The sequence below is a fragment of the Neolamprologus multifasciatus genome, chromosome 17 (genome assembly GCF_963576455.1).
Source record: "Neolamprologus multifasciatus chromosome 17, fNeoMul1.2, whole genome shotgun sequence".
In the NCBI taxonomy this organism is placed as follows: Eukaryota; Metazoa; Chordata; class Actinopteri; order Cichliformes; family Cichlidae; genus Neolamprologus; species Neolamprologus multifasciatus.
Window position 1 is genome coordinate 16,479,512 of NC_140455.1, and position 22,061 is coordinate 16,501,572.

Sequence of the window (22,061 nt, forward strand, 5' to 3'; positions counted from 1 at the left end):
GGTCGCTTAAGCCAACCAAAAAAACAGAAAACTGTGTCTGACATTATCCTACTGCTTTTGTTTAAATATAATTGGCATGTCTCTTTTTATGAGCGACAGTATGCAGATGTGATTAGACTGAGGATTCTTGATTGTACTGTCAGGGTGCGATCAAGGTTCCGGTGCTATTTATGGTTGAATGGTTGAAAAACAAAACAGTGCAAATGTTTCATAAGAAATAAGATCTCTGGTTCTATGTTAGGTGAACATTTTAGACATAAAGGAAAAGCAAACGTAACAGAGCTTTGTATTCAGGCAGTAACTCAGATTCAGGGAACAATCTGATCTGGTAATATTTTGGCAGCATTTGCAGTGCCTCTGTCAAAGCGATCCAGGGTGCCTGTGGCTACAATGTAGCTTGCCATCAACAGTGTGTGAATGTGTGGATGACTGAATGTGTAAAGCGCTTTGGGGTCCTTAGGGACTAGTAAAGTGCTATACAAATATAGGCCATTTACCATTTTACCATTAATAACAAAAAAAAAAAGAAATAAGAAGAATACAAACTGCAGTCTCCTAAGTTAAATTCCTGGTTTTAAGAAGCATCACCACTGAGACCCCTCCTGCTACCTCACCTCTAATGTAAGATCTTTAACCGAGTACTGTTCAGAGTGCACCGACTGAACATCCAAAATCCTACAAAGGACACGCAGATGCACGCTGGTGGACACAGAGAGCCGGAGCGCTTGTTTCTAAAAGCAGAGGAGGGCGACCTATTTAAAAGGTTAGTTTCTCAGCCCTCTGGGTGGATTAGCAAAACAAAGCATGAGCACTATATTTATCCGTTTCTTTATCTAATGCCGCAGCCTCATCATGATAAGAACTTTGTGCATCTCCCCGCCCCTGGATTAATGCACTGTTCTCAGACTCCTGCAGCCATGAATAATATCCCACCATCACCCATCCCACTGTGTGACTGGCCACTGGCAACACAGCGATTTCACGCACTGGATACAGCCATTAGGAGGTTTTTACAATAAACTTTATCATGTTTGTCATGCGGGCGCTCCAAAAACATGAAACTGTAGCTGGATGCTGTGAGGTATAAAATCGGGGGGGAGGAGGAGAAGCAGAAACAAACAGGGACATGAGAAAAGAGCAAATGATTAGCACAGAGATAAGAGATTATTTTGCTGCATCCTAATGTGATGTTCACATGTGTCTGATCTGCAGGTTTCAGAGGCCCAGAGGGAAGGAGGGCTTTAACTGTGTTCTATTATTATGAGAAATCTTCTCCTAAGACCTGTGGTCATGGCAGCAGGTGCAGTCACAAGTGCTACATAAAGAATATACAAACACTGGAGTGGTTGTGTTTAAATCTGAAAGCTCTTGGTCCAACCTTATATCCTGACACCATGAACATAACAAATTCTGCACCTGTCCTCATCGAACAGCTGGGCACTGTGGTCCGCGCGTAAAGGCGCATCCATGACGTTCTCGCTGAAGCTCGGAGTGTTGTTCATGTCATTGATCTTCCAGGGGCTGTGCGGTGGCTTCTGGTTTTAATGTTATGCTTCCACATGCTGACCTTTAAGCATAATTATATATACATGTGAAAATGTTAAGGCCAGGCTGCAGGCGTGTAACAACACATCAAAAGAAAAAAACACGTATAAATAACTATATCACGTAAACAAGTCAGTTTGTTGTGCTGCCCCACCCTGAGCCCGAGGTCACTGAAATAAAAAAAAATCCAGCCAGTTTTCTGTCTTGTGTTTTACTCAGGTGTGTATGAGCCAATATGAATGTCTCTGTGAAAAACCAAGTTGGCACAGGCTGGACTTACCTAGGTCTGCTGACTTTGTCAAAACACCCGCAAAACACGAAGATGTTCTGAAGGAAGTGTGCAGGAATCATCCTGTGAGGGACATGAAGGCACAAACCTTTCTGGCATCAGCTGCTGACAGATTTCAGGTGCTGAATAAAAACCCCCATCACAAAAACAGCTCCTGCATGTGACTGTGGTCAGTGACTGCTCCTTCGGGGCAAAGGAAGGAGAGCAGATTCATGTAGTTATATAAACTTTTTATTTTGTAGTATTAGCTTAAATAAAAAAACAAAAACAAAAAAACAATTGAACTGATTATGTATTTTACAGCAGATTGTTTTCATCCCCACCTCCAGTTCATGTGTAAAAAACGAAATGGCTGTTTTTAAGGCCTAAGGTGTGCAAAGTCTGAACTCCAAGTTGGAAGCATCCTGCTGTGTTACTGACGGAGGTTCAGTCACAGAATGTCCCAAACCTCAGCCATCCTGATGAACATGTGTAGGAGTTGGAGCTGAGTCCCACTCTGCGGTACTCCAGGTCCTGTTACCAGCTACACAGGGAAACGGTAACCATAACAACAGGTAACCACTAACAACAAGAATCCATAACGACGGCAGCTCACAAATTAGCTCTCTAATTACAAAGTCACAGTTCAGAGCTGCTGCAGCTGATAACAACAACACAGCTTCTTAAAAAAACTGCAGACACGCATCAGGTCTGCAGGTCAGCCACACAACAAAGAAGTTCTCATTTAAACACAGCAGAGGCACAGAGACAAGCAACTCTACTTTTAAATACCAGAGAAGCACCAGTTTTTCATCTGTTTAAAGATCAGTAAGTGTTACAAGGATCCAGAGGCTGTGAGCAACTTGTTGTGTGTATAGTTTGGTTCCATCTTCTTTTGGACACTTCCTCTGCTCCGGTCATTGGAGAAGAAGGGGCAGACACTTCCAATGGCTCCTCTGGGGGACACTGAGGCCCTGAGGTCCTCAGACTGAAAGGACTGGTTGTTATTTAGCACTCCTTTTCTGCTCTGCTTCAGCAGCCAGAGTGGTTTCTATCTTACATTCACCCCAATGAACCCATCAGGAACAATTTGGGGTTCTATGTCCTGCCCAGTGGATCAAACAGCCTGCTCTAGCTCCTATCCCAGATCAAATCACCATGTCCTGTGTCTGCTCCAGCGTCTCCTCCCAGTGCCTGAAACACCTCACCTAGGACTTTGGTTCCTCTCTGTTTCAAGTTCCTGCCTCCTCCCATCAGCACACAGTATTCTTATTCTGGAATCTGTGGTTAGGTCCACACATGCAAGACTGACCAGCCTTAGCTAAAATAATGCTACAGCAGAGAGACAACAAAAAACCCAACAAACTTGCAAACAATTAAATTTTGTCCAGTTATTTAATAAGAGGACTGAGAGATAACCCATCACAATAAAGGAGATAACGACAGTGCTGAAGAAATGAGAAAAGCTCAGTAGTGGGCAGGTGACCATAAGCCACATGATTGGAGTGTGGCAGCTTGGATTTGAGTCTGACCAGCACTCACTTTCCTGCCTGTCTTCACTGTTCTGTTATCAAATAAAGGCAACAAAAGAAACAATCAACTCAAGCATTATGAAACAAAAAGGACACAAAGGATGAAAACACCCCAAATAAATGCCGGAGCACAGCTGGATGATTCACCCTCCAGCCTATGAACAGCAGATAACACCTGCTTATATCTACAGCTGCAGCTCTCTGAGGCTGACACTGTTGTCACGTTATCTAGTGTTCATATGATTATTGTTCTTTGGTTTGTTGCAGGTCAGGGTAGATCGTCCGTTTGATTGGTGCCAGTCATCAAAGTACTTTCTGTCCCCCTGACAAAGAAATGAAGGTCACAGAGAGGACACAAAAGCATGCAGAGCATCAACAAAACAAACCAGAGAAAAACATTAAATGGAGGAACACCTGAGGACGATGAAGAGCACAAACAAAGAAAATGATGAAGGAAAAACACAAAACTACTCCCCTTCTTATTTCTCAGATTGTGCATGTTCAGTTCCTCTCCTCGACTCCTCCATTGGGCTGAAGGAAGAATGAGAAAGATGTGGGAACAATCAGCGAATCAGAGGCACAGGCAAGAAAGACAGGAAGTGGAAACCAGGAGACAGACAACACCAGGAAGGATAAAACTGGGTCTAAAACATGAGAAACAGCTCAAAGTTCTGCGTTCTTCCAGAAACATTTATCTGCGTGGGTTCTTCCAGACACAGAACCGCGTGTGTGTGTATGTGTGTGTGTGTGTGTCGGTACAGTAGCAGAGAAATGTCAGATTCAGTGCCCATGTGGAGACGAGCAGCACACTGCTGGGATGACAGTAGGCCTGAGTCAGACTCTGCAACACCTGAGGGAGCGTCACCAACCTCACATCACCACATCTGTGTGTGTGTGCGCGCGTGTGCGTATGTGCGCACGTTTCACACGGAGTGCTCGCATGTGTGTGTGTTAAATACATGTGTGTGTGTTTATAGGCTCAGGGCTGCATGCAGAGAGTGGCGTGGAGGGGGGAGCACTGTGATGAGTTTAAGAAGTCTTGACAGCAGATGCCTGCATAATAACGCAGAGAGAGGACATGTGCAAGCAGGAAAATCAAGGACACCACGTCATGCGTGCCACTCATTTAAAGTAACAGTTTCTGTGGCGGCTTAGAGCGTGCACGCAGATTATGTGCAGAAAAGGCTGCAGATGCTGCTAAATGGATTTGGAAATCGGTGCTGAGAAATATAGCCGAGCAGGGATTTAAAGAGCTGTGTGTGTGTGTGTGTGTGTGTGTGTGTGTGTGTGTGTGTGCTTGGTGGAGGTCGAGGCAGCGTTTGTTAGTATGATTGGTTTGGTGAGATTTGTCAGCAAGCCTGTGAGCAGATGCTGATGTGTAGGAGGAGGCCAAGTTCAGCTTCAGCCCAAACAGGCAGAGCGTTTCAGGCTGACGATGTAACTCATTAAAACAGAGCTGGAATCCTGGAATCTTGTGTCCAGGTCCTTCAGGATGCTCTGCACTGTGGTCTGAAATTCAGTCTGAGATCATTCTTGCTGGAAAACTGACCATCAGCGTCAACATGGCAGCAATTTAAAATGGATTCCTATCTATCTGCCTCCTCCTCCTGTGTGTGTGTCTGTGTGTGTGTGCACGCTTGTACTTCTGTCTCTGTGAGGACCAGTTTGCGTGCTAAGGCATGAGAGTGCACATCACAGCGCTGAGCAGGAGTGGACAGAGGACGCTGTAGCAGAGCGAGGAGGAGCGTGTTGTTTTGCATTTGTGATGCAAGCTGATGCTGAGGCGTGATGTGATGTTCTCTCAGCACACCGGCTTGCACAGAAAGGGCTGCTGGAGATTTACCTGGCGAGGCTGCAGGCGCACTGATGATGATGATGATGATGATGAAGATGATGACAAAGATGAAGATCAGCCCTTACCTCTGCTTCACTTCTTTTCTCCATTTGAGCAGAAATGTCTTGCTGGGCTGAAAAACTTTGTTTGATCTGCTGGTTCGTTTCCAGAAAACTCAAAGCTTTAAAATCCACAATCAGCTAAGCTTAAAACAAATATTAGCTTCATTAACATAATTAGAGGACACTTTCATGCTCATGCTTTAAAACCAAAAGCTCCTGTGATACTAATTTTTAACATTTAAAAGCTAATGAGCGTTCCTGCTGCTCACAAGTCAGTGGTTCACATCAGGGTTTCATTTCTTCTTTTGCACCTGGTTCTGAATTCATACCTGGAACCCGGAGGAATCGTTTTTTCCTGCAGGAATCATTCCACTCAAAGCTCATAAAGTGCTAACACTTTAATCATGGAGAAGTAAATAATGTTGGAGCTAAAGTACTGAACATTTGTCTAGGAATTCAGCACAGTTTAGGAAAAATCATCAAAACCAAGACAGAAATAATCAGTGATTGTGTAAGATTAATGACAGAAAATATACATTAGTGCTGTCAGCACTAATGACTTTTGTCAGCATATATATATATATATATATATATATATATATATATATATATATATATATATTTATATTTTTTTTTAGGGGTGCAACAATACTCGTATTGATATTGAACCGTTCGATACAGTGCTTTCGGTTCGGTACGCATATGTATCGAACAATACAAAATTTTTAATTTATTTTATCAACTTTTCTTCTGACGATGCTGTCTGTGTTGAGCACTCAGTGGATCTGCGCTCGACAGTGCAGCTTAGGCGGAATAGTCGAATGCAGATTCACTAAGCGCAGGGCAAGCTTGCGAGACAGAAGTTAAGCTGTCTGTCACAATACGGCTGAGTGCAGGCAAGAGTAGGACCCAAACGCAAACTCGCAGAGACAAAAAGTAAACTCAAAAAACACAGCTTTATTGCTGGTGTGGAGTGGGACACGAAAAACAATACAAAACTAAACTGGGAAAACTAAAGCACAAGGCACCACAGGGAAAAAAATCACACAGCTATGAGGGAGGACGCAACACTGACAAAGAGAAACATGGGGCTTAAATACACTGAGGGATAACGAGGGGGAATGAGCCACAGGAGGAGAGCACAGCTGGGAGTAATTAGGCAGGACGAGACAAGGGAAGCAAAACTAGAAACATTAACATAGGACAGACTGTGAAAGTAAAACAGGAAACACACTGACGGAACTCAAGACATGTAAACTTAACAGACTGGGGAGACAGAACATAGGGACCTGAAACATGGAACAGAAAGGCACAGTAGACACAACATGAACATAACAACGCCACAGGGGAAGAGTAAAACAAAATGCAGGAACACAGGACCTCTTTCAAAATAAAATGGAAAACATAATGAAACGCAAACATGACAACATAAGAAACACAGACATGAAGCACATGAAGGACAAGGGAGACTTAACAGGGGTTGGATACACAAGGGGAATCTAATAAACAAATGAACTTAGATAACCTAATGAACAAAATAAACTCAAACTTAAAACGCTGGGTCAAAAGACCCAGGATCATGACACTGTCGTTGCAACATGGCAAATTGAACCTCTCCCACACTCATTCAGATCTGGTGTTTGGAACTATTTTGGTTTTCATGTGACGTATGACCCTGAAGGTAAGCGCGTCATGGACAAAAGTAAAACAGTATGTCGGATGTGCCACGCAATGCTCAATTACATTGGTGGGAACTAGTGCGTTAGCGCAGTTAGCTCGTTAACGTGTTGGCCGTCCAGCCCCACGCACGGGGCGATCCGCGGTAGCTCGTTAACGGAGATTTGCCGTGTTGTGGCGTTAACATCCTCGTATCCGTACAACATTAAAAAGTTTTTGCATCTCTGTGTGTGGAGTGAAGCTGTGGAACAGACTAAGTAAAGATATAAAGCAATGTCCGAGCATGGCACAGTTTAAAAAGCGGTTTAAGGTGATGGTTTTTACAGGGTACAGGGAAGAGGTGGAGATTTGATAGGGTGTTCTTGTCTAATATGTGTGTGCGGTTGCACGGGTATGTTGGTATGGGTATATATATTTGTAGGTTGTGTATCCTTTGAGGTGTTAATGGGGTTATTGAAAATGTGTATATGCTGTGCGTATGTGTATATACGTATGTATGGATAGATAGAAACATATATGTATATATATAAAAAATAATAATAATAATAATAATAATAATAATAATAATAATAATAAAAAAAATACACATGACATATAATGTAATTGCAAGGAGGTATTTCTGTAGTCTATTGATTACTAGATAGTGGAAAAGGGGTGGGATTAAATAAGCTTATGCTTCTTCCTGCTCCTTTTTGAACATGAAAATTATTTGTAGTTGTGGTTGCTCATTTTCTTTTTGTTTTGCTTTGTGTATTTGTCTCTTTTAATTTTATGTTGTTGTACTTTTTTAACATGTTCAAAATAAAGATTCAATCAACGTCATTTCAACGAAATTTACGCTGACAGCACTAGTGGGAACACAACGAATATGACTGCACATTTACTCCAACATCATCCTAGTGCAAAGACAAGTGGAAGCAGACAAAAACAACAAGCACGCATGCTACAAACTTTAGCCGAGTCATTTAGACAGCCGTTAGCACATGATCCTCCTTATGGGGACCTGATATGGTAAATGGTAAATGGCCTGTATTTATATAGCGCTTTACATATCCAGTCATCCACCCATTCACGCACTGGTGATGGCAAGCTACATTGTAGCCACAGCCACCCTGGGGCGCACTGACAGAGGCGAGGCTGCCGGACACTGGCGCCACCGGGCCCTCTGACCACCACCAGCAACGGGTGAAGTGTCTTGCCCAAGGACACAATGACCGAGACTGTTCAAGCCGGGGCTCGAACCGGCAACCTTCCGATTACAAGGCGAACTCCCAACTCTTGAGCCACGATCGCCCCGATATGTTTAATATGCTGCTGAGAGTATACCCCAGAAAAAGCGTATAGTATAGCTTTTATTTTGGAAAGAGCCCTTTCTCTGTAATAAACTCTGTTTTCCAAAGATGAGTGATCTATCTGATTTCTCGATCAGATAGATTTACTTTTTTATCCCTTTGTTGTTGTTTCAGCAACATTAAATTTAAAAACTGTACTTTTGAGTTAAAATATATATTTATAATTTTAATAAATGACAAATTAAAAAGGCATGAACATTTTTTTTTTGTATCGAAAAAATATCGAACCGTGACACCAAAGTATCGAACCGAACCAAACCGTGAATTTTGTGTATTGTTGCACCCCAAATATATATATATAAATATATATATATATATATATATATATATATATAAATATATATATATATATATATATATATATATATATATATACATACATCATCTGTATGGAATAGAAAAAGGTGACTGCGACTGGAGGGGCTGTGGGCCAATCATCAGTCTCCACTGGTCACGTATTGCACCTCCAGCTTTAACGTGCACCCTGGGTAAACCCCATCATACACACAAACACACACACACACAGGGCGAGGGCCTCCCCTCCTCCATCCCACCCACCTCAATGCATGTGTTCAAAAGCCCTCGGGGATGCAGATCACAAAAAAAAAAAATCTGTGCTTGTTCACAGCAGCCTACACAGGATATTAACCACACACACACACACACACACACACACACACACACACAGAGTCAAATCTACAATAATTCAACAGAGGCTGCAGGGGGGAAGAGAGGGGATTACAGCCTCAGAGAAATAATAACAACAACCTCTGCTGCTCTCCACAGACATCAGAGTCATAAAGGAAGTGCAGGGAGGAGAGAAGAGAGGAGGGAGGAGAAGAGGGAGGAGGGATAAGGGAGGAGAGGAGGGAGGAGAAGGGTAGGACGTCACCTGAGATGGATCAGTGTGATGGACGGGACAGAAAACTGATTGTGTCGAGGGTTTTTTAATTGACAGCTGTTCATAAGCCCCCCACCCCCATTACCACCACCCCTCCTGTTCTGAGTGAATATCACTCATCTTCTCTCTCAGGCAAGGGTATTAAGAGTGAAAAGCATTTTAAAAAAAGGATTTAAGTGTTCTGCTCTGTCTCTCTCTCTCTCTTTCTCACACACACACACACACACGCACGCACGCACGCACGCACACACAAGCAAACACACACACACACACACACAGACATACACCAACGTGGAGGGGCTATTGGACGTAAAGTCCTGAGGAGGAGGCAGAAGCTCGTTAAATAACAGCTGATTATCATTCTGTTGGTTTGTCCTTTGTGTCATGATGCTGTTGCGCTCTGATGAGATTTGACCCTGTGCGACTTGTGCCAGCAACAGCAGGCCTTCAGGAACCTGCTTACACTGTGGTTAGAGCCATGAAAGCTGAGCTAGCATCACCTCACAGGCTGTATATCAAAGATGAGCACCCCCTCTCTCTGTGCTTTAAAACCAGCCACAGTGTGTGGGCATGCTCACAGGACTGCAGCTTGTGATATGGCATTTAAACCTTTATTGGCTATCAGACCAACCAGAACAAATCTGGGGTACCCACACATATTTGTGCTCCTCTACGTCACACACGTAGAGGAGCACTACGTGTGTGATCAGATTGCTGCAGTTTGTTAAATTTTTTTGATAGATTCATCGTACTGACACTCAAAGTTGGTAAAAAAAAAAAGTTCTGAACAAAATGTACATTTAGTCTTCAGTTTGGGATTCTTGGTGCTTAAAGATGTTCTCCTGGACTGATGAAGGTATGAAGCATCAAAAATGCTACAAAAAAAAGAAACAAATTTGAACCGTTGGACTTTAAAGAAGTGGTGAAGCTGTCAGTTAAAATAGGCCACGACCTTAAAAATGCAAACTTTAAATGCTATCCAGAGACAAAACAGTTTGTGTATCAGGTTGTAAACATTTTCATTTCTGCTGTAAAGGTATAACACGGGAGTCTATGGGGACTGACTCACTGCTGCCTCTCCTGGACATCAGCAGGACTGCAAGTTTTGAATAATAACTTTCAAATAGAGTTTCTCAGTTACCTTGATGTGCAAATTACCATATTTCTAGATTACCATTTTTGTTAGCAGCCATGGTCGGTGGTATTAACATGCACTAAAACTTAAAAATGAAAAAGAGCTAACGGGGGCCTCAAAGAGCTGCACAACTGGTGATATTTTGCTGTAAGCTTCTTCTCTGCTAAATATTTTACTTGCCAGCCGGAGTGGGCACGCTCCGTTTTGTGTAACTATTTTTTAAGCCTGGTAGAACTGCAACCACATAAGCTAGCGCAATAAAAAAAAATTGCATATAAAACCGGAGGAATTGTACTTACATCTTATGCCATCAGCTTGTCATAGGTCACGGTTTCCTTCCACATATGGCTTTGCAAAAATTGCATAAAAAGCATTTGCAGCAACAAAAACATAATATTCCAGAAACACGCTTTGCCGATCCGATCAGCTGTTCATAACACTTCCTACGTTGGAATAGACATCAGCGCGATCTAGCTGACGTTCGCCATTACCTCCCCAAAACCGGAAGTGACATCATTTTCACAAAACTTGAAAATGCTTTTTCCCCAAATTTGCATTATAATATTTGCTTTCGTTTTTCCTACAGTGTATAGAAATTGGTGTATCTCAAAAATAAATGGCCTGTATTTGTATAGCGCTTTACTAGTCCCAAAGGACCCCAAATCGCTTTACACATTCAGTCATCCACCCATTCACACACCGGTGATGGCAAGCTACATTGTAGCCACAGCTGCCCTGGGCTCACTGACAGAGGCAAGGCTGCCGGACACTGGCGCCACCGGGCCCTCTGACCACCATCAGTAGGCAACAGGTGAAGTGTCTTACCAAGACTGTCCAAGCCGGGGCTTGAACCAGCAACCTTCCGATTACAAGGCAAACTCCCAACTCTTGAGCCACGATCGCCCCGATATAAAACTATGAAGACACTCAAAATAAATTTTCTGTGGTTGGAAACTATTTTGGGTAACTTTTTTGCATTTACCGTTTTGAGGGATATACTGCTGAAATTTCTCTAACTTGAAAAAAAAACACAAACATTTAAAAATCTTTCTAGTTTATTACATTTTTTGCAATTTATGTAGTTACTATGGAATTAATGCATACATTTTATTAAAATATGGGATATAACGGCTGTAATGATGTATAGTAACTTGAAATACTCCCTAAAATGGTACCGCAGCATCTAAAAATATAAAGATAAGCTCTGACAGACTTGGTTCTATGGTAGGTCTTAAAGGGTTAAATCAAGTGGAACAGAAAGTCATTGTTAGAGGAGATTTACATTCATACCTGTACCTGACACGCTGAACATGAATATCTGAAACTACAAGAAACACACAACAAAAATTAAAGCTTTGAACATTACACTGCAGCGTCTGTTTAAACTGAACCAGATGACTTCAAAGCCCGCAGAGAGCTGTAGCGCACACACGCACACCCCTGGAGAGGAACGAGGAAAGGAAGGACACATTTTTTCAGCATGAGGGAACATCGTCCGGCACATTGAATTCCCAACAAGAGCACACACAGCCATGTTTCCAGCCCTTCAGAGGACATTATGTTAATACATGCAGAAATGCAGCTACAGCCAGCGCTTATCTCAACCTAACAGTTTTAATAACTTTATTTATGAGGCAATTAACCCTCTGGATTCCATAAAAATCACTACCCTCTCAGCTTGTTTGTGGCCAAAAATGGCCACCCCTTGTTTACGTTTACAAAATGCTATAAAATTCATATATATTAAGAAAAATTCCCACTTTTTTTTACATGATTTTTTAGATTAGTACCAGTGCTGTTCATGAAAATCAAAATTTCATTCAAATTCATAATTTTAACCCTTTAAATACCAGTTAGATCACATAATCCTAGGAACTCATAAATGGAAAAAATCACAAAACCCCAATTTTTTTCCAAATAAAACATGCCATCTGATTTACTTTCTAACCATGATGGAGGTTAGATGTATAACAATAATTAAAAGTATCAATGACTTTTATACATCTTTGTTTTTTTGTGCAGTGACAGAAAAACATAAAAACTTCCTCTCAGCTTGTTTGTGGCCAAAAATGGCCACCCCTTGTTTACGTTTACAAAATGCTATAAAATTCATATATATTAAGAAAAATTCCCACTTTTTTTTACATGATTTTTAGATTAGTACCAGTGCTGTTCATGAAAATCAAAATTTCATTCAAATTCATAATTTTAACCCTTTAAATACCAGTTAGATCACATAATCCTAGGAACTCATAAATGGAAAAAATCACAAAACCCCAATTTTTTTCCAAATAAAACATGCCATCTGATTTACTTTCTAACCATGATGGAGGTTAGATGTATAACAATAATTAAAAGTATCAATGACTTTTATACATCTTTGTTTTTTTGTGCAGTGACAGAAAAACATAAAAACTTCCTCTCAGCTTGTTTGTGGCCAAAAATGGCCACCCCCTGTTTACATTTACAAAATGCTATAAAATTCATATATATTAAGAAAAATTTCCACTTTTTTTGACATGATTTTTTAGATTAGTACCAGTGCTGTTCATCAAGACCAAAATTTCATTCAAATTCATAATTTTAACCCTTTAAATACCAGTTAGATCACATAATCCTAGGAACTCATAAATGGAAAAAATCGCAAAACCCCAATTTTTTTCCAAATAAAACATGCCATCTGATTTACTTTCTAACCATGATGGAGGTTAGATGTATAACAATAATTAAAAGTATCAATGACTTTTATACATCTTTGTTTTTTTGTGCAGTGACAGAAAAACATAAAAACTTCCAAAAATGGCCACCCCCTGTTTACATTTACAAAATGCTATAAAATTCATATATATTAAGAAAAATTTCCACTTTTTTTGACATGATTTTTTTAGATTAGTATCAGCGCTGTTCATCAAGACCAAAATTTAATTCAAATCCAGACTTTTAACCCTTTAAATCACAGTTAAATTACATAATTTTAATGATTTACAAAGGGATAAAAGCATAAAATCCCCATTTTTTTTCTAAATAATACATGCAAACTGATTTATTTTCTAACCATGATGGAGGTTAGATGCATAGCAATAATTAAAAGTATCAATGAGTTTTATGTATCTTTGGTTTTTTGTGCAGTGACAGAAAAACAAAAAAAATCCCTCTCATTTTGTTCGTGGCCAAAAATGACCACCCATGTTTACGTTTTCAAAATACTATAAAATTCATATATATTAAAACATTTTTCTACTTTCATTGACTTGATTTTTTAGATTAGTATCAGTGCTGTTCATCAAGACAAAAAATTTAATTCAAATCCAGACTTTTAACCCTTTAAATACCAGTTAAATTACATAATTTTAATGATTTACAAAGGGATAAAGGGATAAAGGGATAAAAGCATAAAATCCCCATTTTTTTTCTAAATAATACATGCAAACTGATTTATTTTCTAACCATGATGGAGGTTAGATGCATAGCAATAATTAAAAGTATCAATGAGTTTTATGTATCTTTGGTTTTTTGTGCAGTGACAGAAAAACAAAAAAAATCCCTCTCATTTTGTTCGTGGCCAAAAATGACCACCCATGTTTACGTTTTCAAAATACTATAAAATTCATATATATTAAAACATTTTTCTACTTTCATTGACTTGATTTTTTAAATTAGCACCAGTCCTAGTCATGAAAACCAAAATATAATTCAAATTTAGATATTATACGCTTTGAACTGGGTGTGGTTCCCAATCAGCCAGAGTTCACACCCAGTTTCACACCTTGGCTCAGGCGATTAGAGGATCATCAGGGGGTCCCTTTGTCCCTCTTGGGGGGGGGGACACTCCCACCTTCTTGCCATATTGCCAGAATAAATGGTCTGGAAGCTGTTAGGTTTACTTACAGCAGTAGCAACGTCTGCACCTGCATAAACTCCAGGACACGTTTACAAACAGTGTTTGTTGTTGTTTGCGCTGCAGCTGCAGGTTTGAACTGTGCAAAATGTCCTGTGATTGGGGTTTTTTTTGTTTTTGTTTTTGTTTCTAGAGTTAATATTTTGGGTATGGTCTCTTTTTATGAAAAATACAAGAGTAAAAGTGCTTTTCACATGTGCTTCAAAGCTAAGTTTGACTGGGAACCTCAAAGCTCAATATCCTGCATCCACAGGAATTCACTGCAGCCTATGTAATGTTTGATGCGTCATTATTTATTCCAGTCTATCTTGCAAATACATGTTTGTGCTGCAATGTCATGCACAAACACAAACTATCAGATCCTTAAGACCAAACCTATGTCAAAATTGTTTCATTATATTGGTCCATTGGAGTGTGGTAACCCATCAACCCCACCTAGTGGAAACCAAGAATATTACATGAAATTGCTTGCTTGGCAGAAAATGGGCCAAGGATGTCATGTGGTAGAAAAAATGAAAAACTACAATTTTCATGTGTTGAGTTTAGAATGAAAGCAATTTTACCTAAATTGCATGCTATAGTACTGCCAGTAACAAGGAATCAAAAAAGGTGGTTATAATGGGTTTCAATTGGCCAAAAATGGCCACAATCAGTAAAATGGGAACAATTTGGTGTATAGTGAATATTATTGACATTATTAAGGAGCTGATGTTGAAAAATAAAAAATTTTAATAAAATACACACCTTTGGAAAGTTTCATTCCATTTGCATTAACAGAACAAAAATGGTTGAAAACCGAAAAGTGAAGTGGCCAAAAATGGCCAGGTAGAAACCAGAGGGTTAAGGGAACAGCAAAGGCTAAAAACCAAAAATCACTCTGCTCATATACTACTCAAAAAATTAAAGGAACATTTAACCAGAGTGTTGCATCGAGTCAGTGAAACGTCTAGGATGTTGACCTGGTCAGTTAAGTAGCAGAGGGGTTTAAATCAGTTTCAGGTGCTTTGGTCGTAATGAAATTAACAACAGGTGCACAAGAGGGGCAACAATGAGACAACCCCAAAAACAGGGATGGTTTTACAGGCGGAGCACCCTGACAGTTTTCTCTCCTCGTCTTTTCTCACTTGTTTTGTATTTGACTATGGTCAGGTCACTGCCGGTGACATGAAGGTTGCCATTGTCAGAAGGTTTGCTGTGTCTCCCAGCACAGTTTCAAGACAATGGAGGACATTCCAGGAGACAGGCAGTTACTCTAGGAGAGCTGGACAGATCATAGAAGGCCTTAACCCATCAGCAAAATCAGTATGTTCTCCTTTATGGAAGGAGCAATGGGATAAGTGCTGCCAGAGCTACAAACTGGCCTCCAGCAGCTCACTGACATGAATGTCTCTAAGGCTTCGTTCACACTGCAGGTCTTAATGCTTATTTCCGATTTTTTGATCAAATCCGATTTTTTTGTCTGCTTGTTCACACTACAAATAAAATGTGACAGCAAATGCGCTCTAGTGTGAACGCTCAAAGCGGCCCGCATGCGCAAAAAAAGACGTCACACACAACACGCTCTGTTTAGACCCAGACCAAACAGTATCGTTTGACTGATGGCCCTTAATATAAAGACTTGTTTCGTACTTTATGTTTCCCAATTTTGCTTTAACTTATAAAGTTATTTTGTTATTTACATATGGCCTAATAATTATCCTTATTGCTGTTTTACAGAGGAGCGGTGCTTCAAAGGATTGCAGATTTCTGCAGATTATACAGTACAAATAAAATGTTCACGTTCCTCTAACGCTGCCTTCCCAACAGTTTCACTAACATCTACACTGGATGGCCAGGAAGCGTTCGCGATGTCTTCTCGGGCGCTTCACCGGTGCTGATAATTGGCGTCTAACTTGTGTCAGTGACGTAAAAGACGGATTTAATGCAACATGACCATTCAAACAGCAGTCGTTATATAAAATATCAGATATGTATCGGATTCAGTACCATATACAAAAGTGACCGAGATCGGATTTGAAAATATCGGATTTGTGCTGTTCACACTGTCATACCATGATCAGATATGGGTCGCATAGGGTCAAAAAAGTCAGATTTGATGCGCTTTCGCCTGCAGTGTGAACGTAGCCTAACTAAACAATTGAAACAGACATTAATGAGGGTGGCCTGACAGCCTAACGCTCTCTAGTGGGCCTTGTGCTCACTGCCCTGCACCATATAGCCTGAGTGGCATTTGCCATAGAATACCAGAATTGGCTGGTGCATCACTGGTACCTTGTGCTTCTCACAGATGAGAGTAGCTTCACCCTGAGCACATGTGACAGATGTGAATGGATCTGGAGAAGCCGTGGAGGATGTCTGCCTTTTACGTAGTTCAGCATGACCCATTTGGTGGCGGGTCAGTGTCTAGGGAGTTAAATCCTAAATAGTTAACTAAACAGGTATCTGTGGAGGGACCTCAGAACTCTACATGCTAGGCAACGTCCCCCTGACTGCCATCAGCCATCTGGATTCTTGGACTCACTGTCAGACACTATGCTGGTGCAGGGGGTCCTGGGTTCCTCTTGGTGCACAACAATGCCTGACCTTGTGTGGAGAGTATGCACACACTTCCTTCAGGATGAAGGAACTGACACCATTGACTGGTTCGCTTTACCTAAATCTAATAGATCACTTCTGGGACATTATGTTTCAGTCATGTGCTCTTTTCTTCTGATCCTGCTTTAACAACTCTACCTCTTTAAACAGGGGTGTCCAACTCCAGTCCTCGAGAGCTACAGTCCTGCAGATTTTAGATGCATCCCTACTCCAACACAGCTGAATCAAATGATTGGATTACATTACATGCCATCAAGTTTGGCAAAGGCCTGGTAGCAAGCCATCCATTTGATTTGGGTGTGTCAGAACAAAGTTGCATCTAAAATCTCCAGGACAGTAGCTCTTGAGAACTGGAGTTGGACACCTCTGTCCTAAAACATCTCCAGTGGGGAAGCATCTCTGCTATGAAGTCAATGTTTCCCACTTAGTCAGCAATGTTCTTCTGGGCACTTAAGGCACAGTCATATTTCTAGCAGGTGAACATGATGATTGAGCTGAACGAGCCTCTGATGACTCAGATCACATAAAATGATGCATGAAGAGAAGAATCGGACTCATTTCTTTCTTTTATTTACATTTACATTTCTTTCTTTTACATTACCCAAGGTGCTTTGCAACATATTCACCTTAACTTATATTAATAAATACAGAACATAAACCTCGCCTCTGTCAGTGCGCCCCAGGGCAGCTGTGGCTACAATGTAGCTCGCCATCACCAGTGTATGAATTGGTGAATGACTGATTGTAGTGTAAAGCGCTTTGGGGTCCTTAGGGACTAAGTAAAGTGCTATACAAATACAGGCCATTTACCATCAAGCCAACATGAACAAACAACACAACTCAAATGAAAAGCAAAGCTGAATATGTGCAGGAAGTTACAGCCATGAAGCCGAGAGGAGATAAGCAGTTGTTTACAAATGAGACCAGCTTTTATTTTGTGACATTCTCGGCTGGTAAAAGCTGCTCTTCTATTGTTAAAAGTCACAGATGAACCCAGAAAGACACCAGTTTAAATGTAATGCTTGTCTTTGCGACACCATGGTTATGAAAGTGTGTTAAATGATTCCATATTTGTGATGAAAGTGTGTGCTCTGAGGGCAGACTGCCCGTCACCCTGGACAGCAGAGCCCCTCGTTTTCATCCATGTGTTTGTGCTGCGTTGTGGGAGGAGACTGAATTTGTCTGAGAAGTGCCCAGCAGGAAGACGCTGTCCTATTTTATCGCTCATTAAACAGGTCACACATCAGGGGCTCGACTCAGAGGAAAAATAATAAAAAAGACGATGACAGAAATAAAAACTGAGATTTACTGTACAAACACTGAATGTGTCCCGGAGGCGTTCCCGGCCTGCTTCTCTCATTTGATTTTTTTGATCGTCAGTTTGTGAACTCATCCCGAGGGGGGATTCTCTCTGACATGTTGTCATAATCACTGTTTGTTATGTAGCATCTCCTCTGCCTTCATTTTCCACCCTCAGTTTTTGACATCTCCTTCTCTCTTCCCTCTCACCAGTTCACAGGTTACCATAGCGACACACAGTAGTATTTGCCTGTTGCCAAGGCTCGTCTCCACGCCAGCACAGCATCCCTCCCACGGCGGTGTGATGGATCGTGTATCGGATATGGGGATGTGTATTCCATAATGCTGCTTTTATTAGATGAGAGAAAAAAACTGTAACCTGCAGTGCTGCAGTTCAGCCACAAGGTGATGCTAGAAGACTTTTGGAGGACATCAGGGCTGTGGCAGAAAGGAAGAAGATCAGGGTGACCAGAGTCAGCAGCGAGGAGAGGAAGATTAGTTTTAACGGGCTGGTTCATTCTGGCAGAAAGTCACAGTGGAGTTTATGTGAATATTTAACCTTTAAAATGTGCCAAATGTGGCTTTATTCAAAATCATATCTCTCCTGTTTTTATTAAACATCGTCAACAGTAATGCTTAAAGGTACAGTCAGTTGTGTTTTGAGGTTATTTAATTAGAAAAAAAAGAATATTGTACTCACAAATGCGCACTCATTAGTGAGTAATTGTGTTTTCTATGTATTAAAAATATATAGAATGAGACAGCATGACTGCCTTACAGCACTAAGAGAAAGGTTCATGCTTTGAAGCACAGGTGTCGAACTCCAGGCCTCAAGGGCCGGTGTCCTGCAGGTTTTAGATGTGTCCTTGATCCAACACAGCTGATTTAAATGGCTAAATTACCTCCTCAACATGCCTTGGGGTTCTCCAGAAGCCTGTTAATGAACTAATCATTTGATTCAGGTGTGTTGACCCAGGGTGATATCTAAAACCTGCAGGGCATCAGCACTCGAGGCCTGGAGTTCGACACCCTTGCTGAAGGAACAGAGGATGCTGAACAGGATGACATCTTGATGCCTGGAGTTTTAAAAAAGAAAAGTTTGTCTTTTTTTTTTTTTATGTGTTTTCATGATGTCAAATAAAAATAAAAACATTAATTTTTTGATCTTTGGCACAGGTTTCTCAAGTTCATGAGGGGTAACCAATCTGGAGAAAGGCGTCTTAAAAAGATTCATGGTGGTCTTAAAGGGGAAACAGCTAAAACGCCTGTGCGGTGCTCCCATGTAGTGCAGCTCATAACCTTGCAAGGAAGCATTAGCTGTGCTTTCGGTTCAGTACGCATATGTATCGAACAATACAACATTTTTAATTTATTTTATCAACTTTCCTTCTGACTGTGCTGTCTGTGTTGAGCGCTCAGTGGATCTGCGCTCGACAGTGCAGCCTAGGCGGAGTAGTCGAACGCAGATTCACTGAGCGCAAGGGAAGCTAGCCAGACAGAAGCTAAGCTCCTTGCAACGTGGCAAATTGAACCTCCCCCACCCTCATTCAGATCTGGCATTTGGAACTATTTTGGTTTTCATGTGACGTATGACCCTGAAGGTATGCGCGTCATGGACTAAAGTAAAACAGTATGTTGGATGTGCCACCCAATGCTCAATTACATGGGTGGGAACTAGTGTGTTAGCGCAGTTAGCTTGTTAAGGTGTTGGCGTCCAGCCCCACGCACGGGGCAATCCGCGGTAGCTCGTTAACGGAGATTTGCCGTGTTGTGGCGTTAACCTCATTTCAGATTAGCGCTGATAGCACTAGTGGGAACACAACGAATATGACTGCACATTTACTCCGACATCATCCTAGTGCAAAGACAAGTGGAAGCAGACAAAAACAACAAGCACGCATGCTACAAACTTTACCTGAGTCATGTAGACAGCCGTTAGCACATGATTCTCCTTATGAGGACCTGATACAGTGGGGCAAAAAAGTATTTAGTCAGCCACCGATTGTGCAAGTTCCCCCACTTAAAATGATGACAGAGGTCAGTAATTTGCACCAGAGGTACACTTCAACTGTGAGAGACAGAATGTGAAAAAAAAATCCATGAATTCACATGGTAGGATTTGTAAAGAATTTATTCGTAAATCAGGGTGGAAAGTAAGTATTTGGTCAATAACAAAAATACAACTCAATACTTTGTAACATAACCTTTGTTGGCAATAACAGAGGTCAAACGTTTACTATAGGTCTTTACCAGGTTTGCACACACAGTAGCTGGTATTTTGGCCCATTCCTCCATGCAGATCTTCTCAAAAGCAGTGATGTTTTGGGGCTGTCGCCGAGCAACATGGACTTTCAACTCCCGCCACAGATTTTCTATGGGGTTGAGGTCTGGAGACTGGCTAGGCCACTCCAGGACTTTCAAATGCTTCTTACGGAGCCACTCCTTTGTTGCCCGGGCGGTGTGTTTTGGATCATTGTCATGTTGGAAGACCCAGCCTCGTTTCATCTTCAAAGTTCTCACTGATGGAAGGAGGTTTTGGCTCAAAATCTCACGATACTTGGCCCCATTCATTCTGTCCTTAACACGGATCAGTCGTCCTGTCCCCTTGGGAGAAAAAAACAGCCCCATAGCATGATGTTTCCACCCCCATGCTTCACAGTAGGTATGGTGTTCTTGGGATGCAACTCAGTATTCTTCTTCCTCCAAACACGACGAGTTGAGTTTATACCAAAAAGTTCTCCTTTGGTTTCATCTGACCACATGACATTCTCCCAATCCTCTGCTGTATCATCCATGTGCTCTCTGGCAAACTTCAGACGGGCCTGGACATGCACTGGCTTCAGCAGCGGAACACGTCTGGCACTGCGGGATTTGATTCCCTGCCATTGTAGTGTGTTACTGATGGTGACCTTTGTTACTTTGGTCCCAGCTCTCTGCAGGTCATTCACCAGGTCCCCCCGTGTGGTTCTGGGATCTTTGCTCACCGTTCTCATGATCATTTTGACCCCACGGGATGAGATCTTGCGTGGAGCCCCAGATCGAGGGAGATTATCAGTGGTCTTGTATGTCTTCCATTTTCTGATGATTGCTCCCACAGTTGATTTTTTCACACCAAGCTGCTTGCCTATTGTAGATTCACTCTTCCCAGTCTGGTGCAGGTCTACAATTCTTTTCCTGGTGTCCTTCGAAAGCTCTTTGGTCTTGGCCATGGCGGAGTTTGGAGTCTGACTGGTTGAGACTGTGGACAGGTGTCTTTTATACAGATGATGAGGTCAAACAGGTGCCATTCATACAGGTAACGAGTGGGGGACAGAAAAGCTTCTTACAGAAGACGTTACAGGTCTGTGAGAGCCAGGGATTTTCCTTGTTTGAGGTGACCAAATACTTATTTTCCACCCTGATTTACGAATAAATTCTTTACAAATCCTACCATGTGAATTCATGGATTTTTTTTTCACATTCTGTCTCTCACAGTTGAAGTGTACCTCTGGTGCAAATTACTGACCTCTGTCATCATTTTAAGTGGGGGAACTTGCACAATCGGTGGCTGACTAAATACTTTTTTGCCCCACTGTATGTTTAATATGCTGCTGAGAATATAGCCCAGAAGAAGCGTATAGTATAGCTTTTATTTAGGAAAGAGCCATTTCTCTGTAATAAACTCTCTTTTCCAAAGATGAGTGATTCCTCAATCAGATACAGGGCTCGCAAAATCGCTAGCCCGACGTCCCGGGGCTAGCGATTTTTCCAGTCGGGCTGCCCTGCCCTGCCCGTCGGCCTATCGTAGGAAGGAAAAATATATGTCAATGCTTTTGCATTCTTTTGGAAATTTAGCTGGGTAATTATGTCATTGGCATTGGTGAGCCACTGTCAATATGTGACATATTGAAATCGTTTGAATTTGCGCTTGTTTTTTGCTTTCACTTTGCAATCGTGCACAGCACTGATTGGTGAGTGATGATA